This window comes from Ictidomys tridecemlineatus, chromosome 10 (genome assembly GCF_052094955.1).
Source record: "Ictidomys tridecemlineatus isolate mIctTri1 chromosome 10, mIctTri1.hap1, whole genome shotgun sequence".
Taxonomy (NCBI): Eukaryota; Metazoa; Chordata; class Mammalia; order Rodentia; family Sciuridae; genus Ictidomys; species Ictidomys tridecemlineatus.
This window is the reverse complement of record NC_135486.1, coordinates 33897645-33914908: the sequence shown is the minus strand read 5'-3', so window position 1 is coordinate 33914908 and position 17264 is coordinate 33897645. Positions and strand designations below refer to the sequence as shown.

Genomic DNA, 17264 nt, shown 5'->3' with positions numbered 1-17264 from the left:
ATCTCTTCCTTCATCCTCCAACAGACCCTGCTCTGCACAGCTGGACAAACCTGGGGGGGTTGGGGAGCCTCACCACCCCTTCCCCCCAACTGTCTGCAGCTCTAGCAGCAGCAGCAGCAGCAGAAGCCCAGGAGGCCTCTCCAATGACCTTGCCCTGCCCCAGACTGGGTGAGGGAGACTGCAGGCCTGGGGCCCTCAGGATAGCCACAACCAAAGGGAACAGACAGGCCTCTAATCACCCTGATGAGGAACAAACGCTCTGGACGGTGATGGAACCAGAGAACATTCCCACAGCTTCTGTTTGGAATGCAGGAAGCAGGTGGGGAAGGCCTTGTGGGAGAAAACCAGACAGACCTGCAGGGAGCCAGGCCAGGAGGGGAAGTGTCTGGGCTCAGGGTTGCCCCTGCTTCTTTGGACAAATGCACCCCTGGGCCCTAGAGTGTCTTTTTTTTTTTTTTTTTAATTTGGTGCTGGGGGTATAGCTCAGAGGTAGACTGTGTACAGTCTGATCAGAAACATCCTACAGTAGGGCCACATGCTGTCCAGCCCTTCTCCCCAAAATTCAGTACCATTTGGTGTCACAGAAGAAACTCCACTTACTAGCACTGTGACCTGGGGAGATACCCCATGTCTCAGTTTCTTCGTCTGTTAAATGGGGACATTACCTAATCTCCAATCCAGATGCCATCAGGCACCAGACTTAACTTCTTCAGCTGCTCTCTGGTGATATCCCTCCCATGTTTAAAATGCTCCGGAGTTAATACTGCCCTCAGGAAGAGTTCCAGCTCCAGGACCCACAGAGCAGGCCTCTTGTGTTCAGATCACCATCTTCTTGATGGTCAGCTCTTGCTCCTACCCTCTGGTTCCAGTTTGATGGAATGAACTTGGCATTCTCAGAAAAACAAAACAAAACAAAACACCCCCCTCCCTCCCTACCGCTTTGCACTGACCATCCATTTGGCCTGGGATGCCCTTCCTCAATTTTTCCCTGGGTAAAACCACTCCCAAACTCAACTTGAGTGTCACTTCCCCTGGGAAGCTGTGCAGGGCCACACCTCCTTCCTCAAGGTAAAATTAGACACGTCCTCCTTGCAGCACCCACAGCAGCCCGTGTGGACCCCAAACTGGGCCGTGATATCCCTCAGGGCTCAAGTCAGGCATGACCTCTTCCCTGGTGCTGGCCACAGTGCCCCTTGGCTCTCCTGGGGCCTTGCTGACTCCAGCCAGGTGAGGGTCCCTCTCACGCTCCCACAGCACTCGACTTATCTACTTGACTTATCTAGTTCCCCAGTTTGCCCTTGAGCAGACAAGGGCTGGGTCTCACTCATCATTACACCCACAGCCTGACATGGGGCCTGGCCCAGAACGAACCCACAAATGACCAGTGACTCAAGGCCTCAGCTATAACCTGACCCTTCTCTCACCCTCTGCGTGGCTTGGATGGTAGTGGGTGATGAGAGGGAGGCTGGACCAGAAGATCAGCTGCCCGACCAGCAGCAACTCCCCAAGTGGGGTCTGTGGAGGTCTCTGGGCTGGAGGTGCGACAGTGAGGGGTGAAATGGAATGAGAAAAATGCTAACAAGAGATTCCCACCCAATATGAAGAAAGCTGGGGCTTCCAAGGTTTGTGAGGAAGGAGTTGGCAGGGCCCTGGGACCCTACTTCTGGGCTCTCACCACTTAGAGGCAGAGTCTCAGAACCTCACTGGGCAGGTGCATGACCTAGGCTCAGGCCTTGGTCTTGACCCCTATAGATAGCCCCTCCTAACCCTCACAATCTTACTCCTAAGCCCTCCGTGTGGGCTCCTCATAGTCCTACTGAGGACTTTTCTGCTGCTTCTGGCTTCCTGAGCTCAAGGAATAGAGGCAGATATTGCATCTTCTGATATATATATTTTTTCTCCCTTGGTTCTGGGGATTAAACCCAGTGGCACTTTACCACTAATCTTTATATCCAGTCCCTTTTATATTTGTATTTTGATACAGGGTCTCACTGAGCTGTCCAGGTTGGCCTTGAACTTGCAATCCTCCTGCTTCAGCCTCCTGAGTCCCTAGGATTTCTGGCAGGCATCACTGCACCAGGCCTCGTATTTTCTTTTTGATCATTCTGGAGAACCAGCTAAGGCTGGCCTGTAACCTTGGAGGACCTGAATTTCCAAATGATAAGACAGGACAAGATGCCCTCTGTGAGCCTTGGTCCTGAGTGTGTAGGACCTGCCAACTATTTGGCCTGAGATGCCCTTCCTCAATTTTTTCCTTGGTGGAACCACTCTCAAATCAATTCAGGTGTCACTTACCCTGGGAAGCCGTGCATGACCACACCATAGGCAGGAGCCAGGGGCCAGAGAAGGTACAGCCTCCACCTCCCACATCCTCCTGCTCCCGAAGTCTGTGTTCCCCCTGCCCACCAGCCAGAGCAGGCCCTCTCTGTTCCTTTTAGCAGCTCTCTTTAAAGACCCTCAAAACAGCACCTCCACCTACCTCACCCAGCATATTACAAAATTCTAGTCTACAATCCAGCAATCCCACTACCAAGCACACAGCCAAAGGAACTAAACTCTGTATGCCAGAGAGGTCTTCTCTCCTGTGTTCACTGCAACATTGTTCACAATAACCAAGGCATGAAACAAACTAAGTGTCTATCAAGTAATGAATGGATTTATTTTTTCCCTTTGGTACCAGGGATTGAACCCAGGGGTATTTAGCTACTGAGCCACATCCCCAGACCTTTTTACTTTTATTTCAAGACAGGTTCTTACTAAGTTACGTAGGGCCGCACTAAGTTGCTCAGGCTGGCTTTGAACTTGTGATCCTCCTGCCTTGGCCTCCTGAACTTCTGAGATTATATCTTGCACCACTGTGCCTGGCTGAATGGATTTTAAAAATGTGATATACATCTGCAGTGGAATATTATTAAACCATAAAAAGGAAGGCAATCCTGCCAATTGTGACATAGATGGACCTGGAGGACATCGAAATAAGCCAGACTCAGAGAGACAATGTTTAATCTAAAAACATTGAACTCAAAAGAAGCAGAGAGTAGAGTGATGGTTACCAGAGCTGGAGAGCAGGTAGGAGGCAACAGAAGAAATGTTGGCCGATGGGTACAAAGTTAGAGTCAGGAGTAATAAGTTCTGGTATTCTATTGCACAGTAGGAGGATTAGTTAATAATTATGTATTGCATAGTTCCAAATAGCTAGTAGGTCAGGCATACATGCCTGTAATTCCAGCTACTTGGGAGACTGAGGCAGAAGAATTGCAAGTTCAAGGCCAGCCTCAACAACTTAAAAGACCCTGTCTTTAAAAAAAAACAAAACAAAACAGGGCTGGTGATACAGCTCAGCTGGTAGCTAGTAGAGTGCTTGTCTCGTATGCACAAGGACGTGGGTTCAATCCCCAGCACCACAAAAAATAAATAAATAAATTTTTTTAAAAAAGGGCTGGGGATTTGGTTCAGCGGTGCATACCCTGAGTTCAGCCCCCAGTATGGAAAAAAAAAAGAGGAAGAAGAAAGGGCCAGGTGCGGTGGCACATGCTTATAATCCTAGCAGCTGAGAGGCTGAGGCAGGAGGATGGCGAGTTCAAAGCCAGCCTCAGCAAAAGCGAGGTGCTAAGCAGCTCAGTGAGACCCTGTCTCTAAATAAAATACAAAATAGGGCTGGGGAGGTGGCTCAGTGGTTGAGTGCCCCTGAGTTCAATCTCCAGTAAAAAAAAAAAAAAAAAAGAGAAAAGAAAAGAAAAACAGCTAGAAGATTTTGAGTATTCTCCCCATGAAGAAATGATAAATGTTGGAGATGAAGAAGGTGTTAATTACCCTAATTTGATCATTACACAATGTACACATATATCAGAACATCACATCAAAACTTATAAATATGTAGGAATAATTAATTAAAAACAAAACCTTATAAAGAGGTCTGCAACCTCTTCAGGTACTCCTCACGTCCCAAAGGGACAGCTCACTCATTTCCACCTGCAGCCACACAGACAAACAGAAGAGATAAAGGGCATCAAGCTTAGCCACCCTTTCGCTCCTGGCATCCAGATGCAAGGATGCCAGCTTTCTTGATGGCCTGTCAAGGACCTTTAGTCACATCTCCGGGTTTCTCTCCATGCCCAACTTTAGCAACAGAGCAGCAGGGGCCTCTGAGCCCTGGCATCCCTGGGGAACCTCTGAATCTCATGAGCAGGGAGGGTGAGGGGAGGACTTCCCAGCATCCCTTCACCACAGTCCTATTTATACTCTGTCCCACCAGCCTGGCCCACATGAGGCCATGTCCCTTGGCCATCTTCTCCAGCCCTCCTTGTCCCAACCTTAGTGGCTGGAGCTTCAGGTCACCCCCGGGAACTCCACCAGGCTCCTCTGACCAGTCCTCAGGTCCCTGGTCATCTGCCTCGTCCCTCCTCTTGCTCTTTAGATGCTGCCTGGCCTCCCTCACCAGGCTGGGCCAGCGGACCACCTTGACCTGTACTGCCTCCCAGCTCCCCCTGCGGCCATGATCTTCTCTGGGGAACTTTCCATCAGCCCACAGTTGTTCTCTGTTCTCTAAGTGCCCCTTGTCAGTGTCACTCACACCCAGGGTCCAGGCTCCTTGAGACCTCTTCCAGTCACTTCCTCATTTCAGAAGCACCTGCTCAGCACCAGGCACCGTCCTATGCCCTGCATCTCATATTCCTCTGCCTTGGCCTCCATGAAACCTTGACCCCTGGACTCCCTCCCACAGCTGGTGGACTCACTTCCTCTACCTGTCCCTGAATGCCGGCACACCCAGAGTTCCCTCTTTGGCCCTTTGCGCTTCCTCCCTCTGCACCATTTCCTGGGTGACCTCATCCTCTCCCATGGTGGAAACCACCACCCGCGCCACGTGCTGAGGGCTCCCAGATTCCCAGCTCCAGCCCCTCTAGGCCCCTGAGTCTCAGATGTGAGGCCCCAGGGTCCAGCTCGAGAGGTGTCTCCAAGTGAAGAGGGCAGATGCTACACCTGGGGCAGGATGCGTGTTACTGTCACACACGCAGGCCAACACTGACACATCGTGTATCATCCGGGGGCAAGAGGTCAACATGTCTGGGTGGCAGAATTACGGGTGATTTTATTGTCTCCTTTTTGCTCATCTGCATCTTCTAACACTTCCACGATGAACATTTATTGCTTACCTAATAAGAAAATGGCAACACAGCTTTTTAAATGAAAAGAAAGTATTTTTAGCCTGAGATTCCAGAACGATTTAGTGCAAGGCCGAGAGAGAGCTATGATTATCTTGGGTGGGGGGGGTCAGAAAGCTTCTTCGGTACAAAGAAGACAGTCCATACTTTGGGCTCTGCAGGCCATCAGCTCTGTGACCATGATGTAATACTAACCCTGTAAAATGAATGAGTGTGGCTATATTACAGGAAAAAATTATTTAAGAATATTAAAATATGAATTTTATACAATTCTTTAAAGTGTTACAAAATATTGTTTTTTTTTCTTCTTATTTTTTCCCAACCATTTAAAAAAATGTGAAAGCTATTTCTTCTTCTTTTTCTTTTTTGGTACCAGGGGTGCTTAACCACGGAGCCATATCCCCAGCCATTTTTTGAATTTTATTTAGAGACAGGGTCTCACTGAGTTGCTTAGGGCCTCACTAAATTGCTGAGGTTGGCTTTGAACTCTCGAACCTCATACCCATAATCCTCCCAAGCTGCTGGGATTATGGGCATGTGCCACTGTGCTCGGCTGTGAAAACTATTTCTTAGCTCATGGACTATAACAAAACCAGGCAAGATTTGGCTGAGAGCCATGGTTTGCCAACCTGTGAGCAACCAGTACCTTTGTGGCATTTGAATCCAGTATTCACTTCTTCAGTACTTTCCTCCTCCTCTCTGATAGGGGTGGACTCTTCTAGAGTTTCCTTGCTCATCTGAGCCATGGCAAGGACCAGGCAGCCAGGCATCATGGAGGAAAGCCCTGGGCTCTGAAGTTTGGAGGAACAGAAGGCCGAGTTCCCCCCAGGGCTTCAGAGCACGGCTCACTGACAAAAGTTGGAGCCACCAACCACAGTCTTGGATGGGGCTTCAGAAATCCCCTGGTCTGTGCTCTTGTTCTTCAGGCCAAGAAGGCAAGACCTAGAAGGGGCATTGACCTGCCCAAAGCTACTTCAAATGTCAGAGTGGAGAGGAGACCAGAACTAGGGACACTGAAGTTCAACGTCCTCTGCTCCCCCAGGGCCAATGGGCACCATAGCAGCCCACTCAAGGGCCACCTTCCATGGGGTGGAAGAAAATGGCACAGAACATGGCACTCCACCCACCCACGGCAGAGGATGCTGCCCATGGGGCTCCACACAGGTCAGGGAGGGGCTCTGTGACCTCCTGACTGGCCTCTAACCTAAAGACCCCACGCTCCTGTCATGAGGGATGCCCTTTGCACAGAACCTGCCATTACTTCTGCTTCCAGGCAGTAGATCCCTCCAGGACAGCCATGTCCCCTCCTGCGCCCAGTCACCCTGCAAAGGTCTCCTCTGCTGGGTGGCTAGGGCCAGAGGACAGAAGAAAGCTTGGTTCCTGAGGGGACTCCCCACACATAAAGGGCAGGCTTCTTTAGGCAGGCAAGGGTGCAGGCGCAATGCACCCCAGAGCTTTGCCTGAATGATGAAATGGTTAGAGAGTCCAGAGTGAGGGAAGAAACTTAAAAAAAAAAAAATTAAAAAATTTTAGTTGTAGACAGATACAATACCTTTATTTTATTTATTTATGTGGTTATGAGGATCAAATCCAGTGTCCCATGCATGTGAGGCAAATGCTCTACCACTGAGCCATAACCCCAGCCCAAAACTTTTTTTTAATACTGAGGATCAAACCCAGGAGCACTTTTTATTTTTTTTATTTTGAGACAAGATCTTGCTAAGTTGCTTGGGCCCTCACTAAATTGCTGAGGCTGGCTTCTAGCTTGTGATCCTCCTGCCTCAGCCTCCTGGGTTGATAGAGTTATGGGAATGAGCCACCGCACCCAGCGGGAAGAAACATTTTAAGAAGAGAATTCCTTCCTAATTTGGGGCCTGAGCCCTGGTGTCCACAGGGGTCCTGACTTCAGAAAAAAGAATACAGGCCAAAGGCACTGTAACTGCCAAGGATGGCCCAAGAACTCTGTGTGCCACCATCCCTCAATAATAATAGGAGTGTCATGGACATTATCTCATTGGAAACCCTACAACCACATGAGGTAATACTATTATCATCCCCATTTTAACTAAGGAAACTGAAACTTGGTTGGCCCCTTGACTATCCCAAAGTTTCAGTTTCCTTAGTTAAAATGGGGATGATAATAAAACTTGGATGGTCAGGTAATGCCTTACCTAGCCTAAGGCAACCAATTACTGAGTGGCAGAGTCGGGGTTTAAACCAACCCCAAACCAACCCCAAAGTCCTTATGCCGCCTCCACCCATGGTGGTCAGGAGACCTGGACGCGGCATATAATAATGAATGAACACGTCAAGTGCCACATTTGGGTCATCTTGTCTGCCTCCAGCCCTCTTTCTCCAGGGAAGACTTTAGTGGAGGCATTGGTGGGGGAGGGGGGAGCGCGCGCGCGCGTGCGCGCACACACACACACACACACACACACACACACACACACACAAGAGTCCTAACAAAGAGGATCTCACCACTGTCCCTTCAAATATTTGGGCCAGTGTTCCCAGAGCACGGTGTCCTGAATCACCAGCATCATCCAGGTTGTCAGGGAGCTTCAAGACCCCTATTAGTTGAGGGCAGACCTCACACTCTACTCCATCCCCTTCTCCTCTGCAGACAGAGCCGTGGAGACCTCAGGAGCAGATAGGCTCTCCTGCAGACAGGCTGGGCTCAGAGTGCCCCTGCTCTCCTTCTTCCCGATCTGCTGCTGCATGACAGGCCAGTTCCTGCCAGGCCTGGCCCCAACCCTGTAGTGATCCTGGGCCCCTGACCATCCCAAAGTTGTGTGTGTGTGTGTGTGTGTGAGTGTGTGTGTGTGTGTGTGTGTACAAGCACTCCCACGCACGCATGCATGCACATGCAAATGCACACACATGTACATTGCATACAGCTGTGGGGGCTGGGACAACACTAGCCTTGGTCTGTCCCCACCCCCTGAGATGGGAAAGTGCCCATTCAGCAGTGGACAACTGGAGGGCAAAGGCGAAGGGTCCGGGACAAGGGAAGAAAGGGGTCATGGAAGGACAGGGCTGGAGAAAAGATATGTGACTTTTTCCCAAAGGGGTGAAGCTAATCAGGTGGGTCTGGATCGAGGCCAGCCACTTCCTCATGGACAACAGAGCAGAACAGGGACTGCAAATAATTAAGTACAAGGAGAGGGTCCTCTTGCCCCAGGAAAAGGAGGCCCTGCCAAAGGCACCTCGGAGAAGGAGGCTGGTGGTTCTGCGGCTACCTGTGCCCACCTGACGGACCCTGGAAACTAACACATACTACTAGTCCCTCCTGGAAGGTTCCCATCCAACTCTACCCTCATCCTCTTATCTAGAACCTTCCTCCCCAACCTGGAGGAGCGAGAAGGATTCTTTCTAACAGCTTGGCCTGATGGGGTTAGGAAAGCCAGCCTTGGTCTCTACTGCAGAGCCAGCCCCAGTGCCACCACCAGGAAATTTCCTTTCCCGGTAGCGACTACGACCACTCCTGTAGCTCTGCTGTAGGCACTGTGTGTTATTAGCATTTAATTCCTTCAACAATCCTTCCTCTGATGAGTCCCCTCCATGTGTGAAGAAAAGGCTGGGGGTCGGGAGCTTGCTGGGGACTCTCCACCCCTCCCATCATAGGCAGGTCCCAGCCCACTCTGGAGTCCTCAGGGGAGGAAGGGTGGAAGGGTGCTGTGAATAATGAGGCTCCCTTTGTCCCCTGCCACACAGCTTGGGCAGTCAAACAGCTAATGTGGCCAGAGCTGGATTCCAGTGAGGTTTGCCCTCCCCTTCAGCTCTCAAGTTCAATTAGAGAAGGAAAGAAGGAATCAAAAGGAGGATAAGTCCTAAACAGGTGATCCCAGAGAGGAGAGGCTGGGTGGGACAGGAGGCTGGGAATAGCAGAACCATGCTTTGCCCTGCAGTGGGAAGCCGGCTCCCAAGGCACAGGCAGGGCCGAATGCACCGAGGACTGAGGCCTGTCCAGAAGGTGGCCCCTCTCCTCTAGACCTCAGGGGAAGTCTCTCATGAGATCCCAGCCTAGGAACCTACTTGCTGCCCACATCTGGTCCCCTCTCCTGCCAGCCACGGTGAAGCCTGGTTCTCCCTGGCATGGGACAAAGGGGAGCCCCATTACTTACAGCACCACCCCCATCCTTCCTTCCCCTGAGGGACTCCAGAGTGACCTGGGACCTGCCTGTGCTGAGGCAGGGGTTTGAGGAGGGATGAAGTGGGCTGGATCCCATCTCCTCACCACCTTGGGAGAGTTTCTCTCAGTCTCAGTTTCCTGGCCTGTGAAATGGGAATAGTAGCACGTATTTCACAAAGTTGTTGGGACACACTGTTTGGCACTCAGTGGATGGTCAATAAATAGCAGTCACGAAGGCATTCAGAAATGGAATAGAACTTATCGATGTCCATCTGCTCTGAGTTTTCGAAGAAGATGGAGAGCTTCTTCTAGCCTCCTGCAGGGTAACGGGCAGCCAGCAGGGAAAGTCCTAGGAACCGCATGGTCAGGGACACCCCCAGGTTATGGGGCAGCGGTGAAGTCAGTCATCCAGAATCTCCGGGAGGTAACAGGCAAAGAGCTTTGCTGTGACAAGGTGACCCTCTCTCTAAGATTCCTTCAGGATGCAAACCCAAGCCTCTTGCAATCTCCTGACCCCAGGCGACATTTTCCCAGGCTCCTTCCAAGGCAGAGTATGGGGGATTTCCGGGGACATGCCTGTCAGTCAGGTTCCAGGGGTTCTCAAGGATTTTATTCCTTCAGGTCAGTGTCCAGGAATGGCTGTGTGCCCATGCCTGGATGGGGGAGGCCTCACATGCCAAATCTCACAAGGTGCTGACAGGGAAGGGGCAAGTCCGTGGTGTCTGTGAGTCACAGGGATCAAGCCACAGGCCACAGATGGGGAAAGCCAGGGAAGGTTGCTCAGGCTGCTCAGGCTGTGCTGGGGGTGGGGATGCAGGGCAGATAGCAGCACCCAGAGCCAAAGAGGTTCTGGGGACTAGGCTTCCCACTCCTCAGCTCCAAATCTCCCATCCCCACCGTCAGGAAGGTCTCAGAGAATTAAGAGATCACTGGTGCCTAGGAGAGTGTTTACGCCACAGCACAGAAAATTGGTCACTGCCTCTTTGCCTAATTCCCACTGCAAGGCCTGCAGCGGCTCAGGGAACCTGGCTCCAGGTTGGGAAACAGATGCCTGCAGCCCATACCCCATTCGGATTTCAGACTCCTGATGGCCTTCCCCAAAGACAGCAGAATTCTCAAGCCACACCTCCTTAGCCCAATAGGCCACCCACCCTTTTTTCCCCACGGCTGCCTTAACCCTTTGTCCACTGCTGATGGGGCGGGGGTGTCACTGCCCCCTCTGGACTTTCCAGGCGTCCAGAGAAGGAAGAGGCACATTCCCCAACGGCCCCTCTTTAACACGTACCCGCGACGCTGGACCTGCAGGGTTTCACGTGTCCTCCCACGTTCTCTCCAGGGCTCTGGACTCCCACCCCCTCCACCTCTCATGCTGCCGATCTGGAAAGTTCACCAGAGCCCAGAAAGCTCTTCAAGGCAGCGATCTGGCCCCACACTCTCGGGTCCTCTGGTCACCAGGGACTCCTGACCCTTGCCCTTACCAGAGGAAGGGCGCTTAGAAAACGCCTAGCTCTCACGGGGTGGAAAACTTTGCTTTGCAGGGTTCCGACGGTAGCTCGGGGGGCCAAAGCGAGTCCCAGATGGAGAGTCCCTGCGGGGCGCGGGTTCTGCGACTGCGAAATAGCCTTCCCTCCAGGGCACCTGGAACTTGGGAGTGGCCTTTCCAGGGCATCTCCCACCCCTCAACACACACACGCACGTCTCGTGATCGCCGATCTCCCCTCGCTGCTCCGGCACTGCCCTCCAACCCCTCGCCCCGGGGCGAAGCAGACCGGCGCCTTTAAGGGCCGCTCGGCTTACCTTTGCTCCTTTCCCCGGGCGCCGCGGTGCCCCCTCCTCCGACCTCCCGGCTCGCAGCTCGCGGTCCGCCGGCCGCACTCACCGCACCTCCCGCGGGACGCGCCGCGCGTGTCCTGGGTCGCCGCGCGCCCGCCCGCCACGGCCCGGAGACTGCGGGGCTGGGCGCCGCGCCCTGCGCCCTGAGCCCTGCGCCCTGCTGGGGTCCCTGCCCCGGCGCGGGGCCGCTTCCCCTGCTCCCGAAAGGTGAGCGGCTCCCGGAGAAACTGCAACCTGAGCTGGAGGAGGAGGAGGAGGGCGAGGAGAAGGAGGAGGAGGAGGAGGAGGAGGAGGAGGAGGAGGAGGAGGAGGAGGAGGAGGGAGACGGGGAGGGCAAGGGAGGGGTAGAGGAAGGTAGGGGAGAGGAGGGAGGAGGGAGGAGGAGGGAGGAGGAGGAGGAGGAAGGGAAAAGCCCGGCCCCCGCCAGAGTTTTTCTCTGTACAAGTTGACTCCTCCCCCTCCCTCCCGCCCTGCCCACAGCCGCTGCCAATCCCCAGGGCTCCCTCGGTCCGGGTGCCCACCCCTTTCTCCCACTCTGGGAACCAGGGTCCAATTGCCTCTTCCTGTTTCCTTCCTAGGGCTGTCCCTGAGAGCCTTGACTAGGGGCATGTGGCCCTCAAGACTGGATCGCCCCAGGACAGGGGCCAGGGCACCATATGTGATTCCCCAAGAATGGCGATCTCTAAATGTAGCCATCCTACCCTCTGAGTCTGATTCTGGACCTAGCACTTAGCACCCTGATGTGCATATACAGGTTCTGTTCACCATTTTCAAGACAGCGGTCACCCTGGGACTCTATTCTGTCCAATGGGACTTGTCACTTACCTTCCATGTCAACTCCATGTCTCCAGGGCCCCAGTGAAACCCTTGCTACCAGCTATCCTTCACACTTTTCATCCTTTCCAGAGTTAAACCCCACAGGCCAATTGAGACACATCTAAGAAGGTTTACAGAATAACTAGTGCTAGTTCAGCTTCCATTTGACAGAAGAGAAAACTGAGGCCCAGAAAGGAGATTGAAAGGGCCCAAAGTCCCACAAGCAGTTTGTGGCAAGTCATGATTAGAATCCAGTTTATGCCAGGCACCCACGCTGGAACATGCCTGTAAATCTCCGTGATCCAGGAGGCTGAGGCAGGAGGATTGCAAGTTCCAGGTGAGCCTGGGCAACTCAGAGAGACCTTGTCTCAATTTTAAAAAAAAAAAAAATGCAGAGGGTGTGAGCGTGTGAAGGGGAGGACTGGTGACATAGCTCAGAGGTAGAGTGCCCTGAGGTTAATCCCCAGTACCGGGGATGAGGGCATGGGGGAGTCCATGCATGGCCATTCAACCCACACCATCTGACTGGGGATTAAAAAAAAAAGGCTGGGGTGGCATGAAGGACACAATGTCCTCTTCTGGGCCCCTCTCAGGCCTGCTTCCTTCTGAGGGTTGTGAGAAAAGATGTGCTTCAGCTCTGGGGGCACCAAATCGAGCAGGTCTGTGTCCTCAGCCCAGCCAGGGACATCTGGGGCCAAGGTCTCTTGAGGACGAGTTAGACCACACGGTGTGCACGGTGTGCACGTGTTTGGCCTGAACCCCTTACCCTGGGGAGAGATGTTAAGAAGAGAGCAGTTTCCTTCAGGAAGACATCGGCCTCAGCTAGAGACAGAGAGAGAAGACAGGGCCCATGCTCAAGAGTGACCAGCGGGTAGTCAGCAGGGGCATCTCATGGAGGGCCTCCCAGCTCTTTGCGACCTCCGTTTCCTCTGCCAGGGCATGCGGATTTCCTGGCATGAGCACTGCATAAAAATGAAGCTGCCAAGTGTCAAAGAGATGCAAATAGTGGTTGGACCCACAGCCTTGAGACTGGAAGGAAGAAGCCACCTGCCTGGCTCCATAATCCCTGTGCACAATGAGAATACTAGGGAGAAGGAAGGCCATGAGAGGCAGGAGGGGGCAGGCGGGGCAGGGGGAAGGACTATGGTTAAGGGCCTGTGTTTACTAGAGGATTAGAGAGATTGTGGCCAAAGGGCAGAGTTTCAAGGAGCCAGGGGGATGAGACAGAGATCTCAGCAAATATTTTCTAAATATCTCTTATATGCTGAATAATAGCTAGGTCTTTGAGCACAAAATATGAATAAAACCCAGTCCCTACCCTCCAGGAGCTTGTGGTCAAACAAAGGAGGGAAATGAATAGGAGACTTGTGTCAGTTAGCTATCCATCACTATAACAAATACCCGAGATAATCAACTTATAAAGAAAAAAGGTTTATTTTTGGCTTATGGTTTTGGAGGTTCCAACCCATGCTCTGACTATAGAGGGAAGGAGGTGCTGGGGCCTGAAGACCCTGCTACATGCACCGTGGCTAAGGAGCCAGGATCCTGCCCCCCAAAACATGGGGCACCATGGAGCATTTCAGAGGAAAGCGATATCACCAGGTCTGTGGTGCAGGACAACCTTCCTGCAGCTGAGTGAGTGGAGGACTCATGATGGAGGAAAATGTGACGGTGGAAACCCCAGTTTAGAGGCTGGTCCTGGTGAAATGGTGCGGGCGTGGACCAGAGCAGCAGCAGCAGGGGGAAAGGAGGCAACTGATCTGAGAGAGATTAGGGAGACAGAGCCTCAGAACTCCGTGCCTGTTTGATTCTAGAAGATACGGGAGTGAAGACAGGCAAAGTTGGAAGCACCAAAGTGCAGGTGGGGCCTTGGAGCACTTGAGGTGTGTGCCTTTATTCATCGCACTCTCTTGTATTGCTGTGTCATCTTGGACCAGTGACTTAACCTTTCTGAGTGGACATTTCAATCTGCAGGGCAAAGATACTAAAATCAGTTTTGTGTAGTTGTTCATGGTAGAGACAATGTATGCTTAGGGCCTAGCATAGGGCTTGGCTCATATAGGAACGCGATAAATAGCAGATATGGTTACCATCATTTGTTCTTTCAACAAACACTTATGGAACTCCTGCCATGTGCCAAGGACTATATTGATCTTTGGGCTACAGGGATGAGTGTGTGTGTGTGTGTGTGTGTGTGTGTGTGTGTGTGTGTGTGTGTTGCTGAAGATTAAACCCAGGGCCTTGTGCATGCAAGGCAAGCACTCTACCAAGTGAGCTATATCCCCAACCCCTAGAGGGATGATTTTGAGTTTCAGTTCCTGCTTTCAAGCAGCTGTCTACTGGAAGAAAGATGCACAGAGGACTGTCATATTGGCAAGGATGGAGGAGAAGTCCTTAACTCTGCCCCAGTCAGTCAGGAACAAATTCACAGGGAGCAGTCACAGCCTAAACACTGCAGAGCCAGCCATCAGCTCAGAGACTGTCACGCTACCTACCCATCCCCAGTTCCCCATCCCTGACACGGAACTGCATTTCAGTATCTCTGAGGTTGACAGTTCTGAAGGCATTGTCTTGCTTCTTGGGATTGCAGGAAGGGTTAAGCTGCAGGTGGGTATCTCCATGGAGCCCAGAGAATGGGACGCAGAGATTTGGCAGCCACAGAAATAGGCATGAGCAGCCAGGAGCAGAGGTGCACGCCTGTAATCCCACCAGCTCCGGAGGAGGCTGAAGCAGGAGGATCTTGAGTTCAAACCAGCCTCAGCAAAAGCAAGGCACTAAGCAACTTGTTGAGACCCCGTCTCTAAATAAAATACAAAATAGGGCTGGGGATGTGACTTAGTTGTTGAATGCCCCTGAGTTCAATCCCCCATACCCCTCCAAACAAAAAAAAGAAAAGAAAGAAAGAAAAAAGAAAAGGGCAGATGCTCAGGGATAAATGGAGAGCTGCGTAAGAGTGACGTCATGCACGTGGGTAGACTTAAGGCTGGATGGCGAGAGGTCTCTGTGTATGTGCTATCTGGGCTGCCTTCACTTTTCTGCTTCCTGTCTATGCCCTTCCAAAAATTCTCTCCAAACTTTTCAGGGCCCCCGGCCCTCCTCCCATGCCAATTTACTTTCCATATGTCTCTCGAAAGCCCAGGTTTACAGAAGCCACATCACCTTGGGCCTCCCACTCAGGAGGAACGTCCACCCTGCTGCCCACGGAGCAAGCCCTAGGGGGCTTTAAGGCCACATAGACGGTGTGACCTTGGGCAGGTCCACCTCTGACTTATTTCCTGACTGTAACTCAGCCCCTCTCCCCTGGGGCTGCTGTGAGATTCCAATGGGATGGGAACTTGGCACCCAGTCAATGCTGTTTTCCTTCTTGCAGCCCATTAACTCCTCCTTGCAGAGGGTCAGGCAAGAGCCTGGTAGCTGGGATTCCCACCTCCACCCTACTCCCGGGGTCCCCTGGCTCCTGGGGTCCCTCCCCTGTGGGCGCTGCAGCTCCCTTTCCCTCTGCCAGCCTTTGGTGTCTGTAGCATCCCTGGGAGGTCCTGGTGGCCCTAGCAGTTCAGCAGGGATGCTGGCGGGCCTCAGAGCTTGACTGGGGGGGGGGGGAGCAGCAGCCCAGCCCACTCCCGGCTCCCATCCTGGCTCTCCTCCTTGCTGCCAGGGACATGCCACCACTCAGCAGCTAGGACAGTCGTCTCTGGGTGCCTGAGGGCTGAGTGGGGAAGCTGGAAACAGCTCTCCCCTACAGACTGTGTGGGCAGCACATTTGAATAGCTTCTGGAAACCCAAAGTTCAAGTCCGCCCCGTTCCTCCATCCCAGCCACAGCTTCCAGACAGGGAGAATCTCCTTCCCACCCACAGCCTCTCCTCCCCTCTGGCCCTACCCACACCCAAGCAGGCTCAGCCTCCGAAAGCACCGCAGGCCCTTGGGAGGCTGGAGACCTGATTCTGCCCCTGAGGTACAAGAGGTGCTCTGTTTACCTGGGCCTCCGTGTTCCTCTTCAGCAAAATGGGAAGAGGGTGAATGTCCACCTCTTGGGAGGTGAGCATTGAAAGGGCCTGGAGATGACGGTGCTTTGTGAACTGTCAAGCCATCTGCATGTGTAGGAGGTCACCAGTGTTTGGCTTACGGCCCTCCTCAGTCAAGTGAAGACATGCAAAATGGGAAGCCAAGCAGGGGTAGAGAAGCTCACCGCCAGAGCATGTCCGTCCTTGGCAGGGAGGAGAGAGATTGGCAGCAGAGAGACCACAGCATGGATGGACCCACTGCAGCCCAACTGGTTTGAGGTGTATGAGTCAGTGGGGACAGCAGGACTGGGCCAGGTAGAGCCAATGCTTGCTCCTCTGGCTGACCTCAGAACGATGTTTTCTAGTGATTTATGGGGAGTGGGTGTAATTTGGAGAAAAATGACATTTATTTGGTCCTAGTGTTGAATCCAGCAAGAGCCCAGGACTTCCTACCTGATCTCTGGGCCAAGCATTCATCTTCTTTTCACCATTTGCGTTAAATGTGCAGGTATGTGAGTACTCAAGCATGTGAAGGCACACACACATCTCGCATGACACTCTGGACTTCAGTGGGGCGACAACTGCATCCCCAGAGAGTTCTAGGACAGGGTGGCCACATAAACAGAGTCAGCCAATCATAAGCCTGTTGACCCTAGCAACCATCAAACCAATTAGAACCTCACCCCTGCATCCAGCAGTGCCTTCCAAACTTCACACACACACACACACACTCACTCTTCCTTCAGGCTGATGCATTGCCATGGCAACGAAACCACCATACAGGGCTGGAGTAAATGGGAAAGTGTCCCTTAGCAACAGGACTGAAATGGTCACTGGGGTGAGGACACAGGCAACATTGGTGGGGGAGGTCACCGGGAGGACCTCCAGGCAGGGTGGGGAGGAGGGGGAGAGCTGGTTGATCTGGGCTCACTTAGCCTATTTCTTTAGGCCTGGGCCATGGTTTGCTTACCTCTAGAATGGGACCAAAGACTCCGACTTGTATTGTAGTATGCACTTAGAGCATGTAATCAACTTTTCAACTAATAAATGAGGAAAAATAGATTTTCCTCTCAGAAGACCTTAAGAATTATGAGGCTTCTGGGTAAAAGAGGATTGATTGACCAATCCCTGGAAAGATCTAAAATCCAGCCCTAAAATCCAGCTCCTGAGTTCATCATAGAGTTAACCTTGAGTCTGGTTGGAAACATTTATTCAGTATCTACTGTATGCTCAGGTAGATGCTGTGTTCAGCTATGGCCAGGCAGACTTTGAGGGGCCAATAGAACATCTTGGGCTGAGTCTTTGAGAAGCCTCCA

At 52.4% G+C, this 17264-nt stretch overlaps 1 protein-coding gene across 9 annotated transcripts in view; it reads right to left on the bottom strand.

Annotated features, from left to right (window-relative positions):
• Cdk18 (cyclin dependent kinase 18) overlaps positions 1-11408 on the bottom strand; it is a 34258-nt gene extending 22850 nt beyond the window's left edge. For 5 of the 9 annotated variants that reach the window (XR_013426489.1, XR_013426490.1, XR_013426491.1 and 2 more), the window contains exon 1: positions 11095-11403. The gene's annotated coding sequence lies outside the window, so the exon portion shown is untranslated. Of the gene's footprint in view, positions 1-11094 lie in introns of all 9 variants that reach the window. The other 4 variants (XM_040277237.2, XM_040277238.2, XR_013426493.1 and 1 more) reach the window with 3 other exon arrangements.
• Between the last annotated feature and the right edge of the window lie 5856 nt (positions 11409-17264).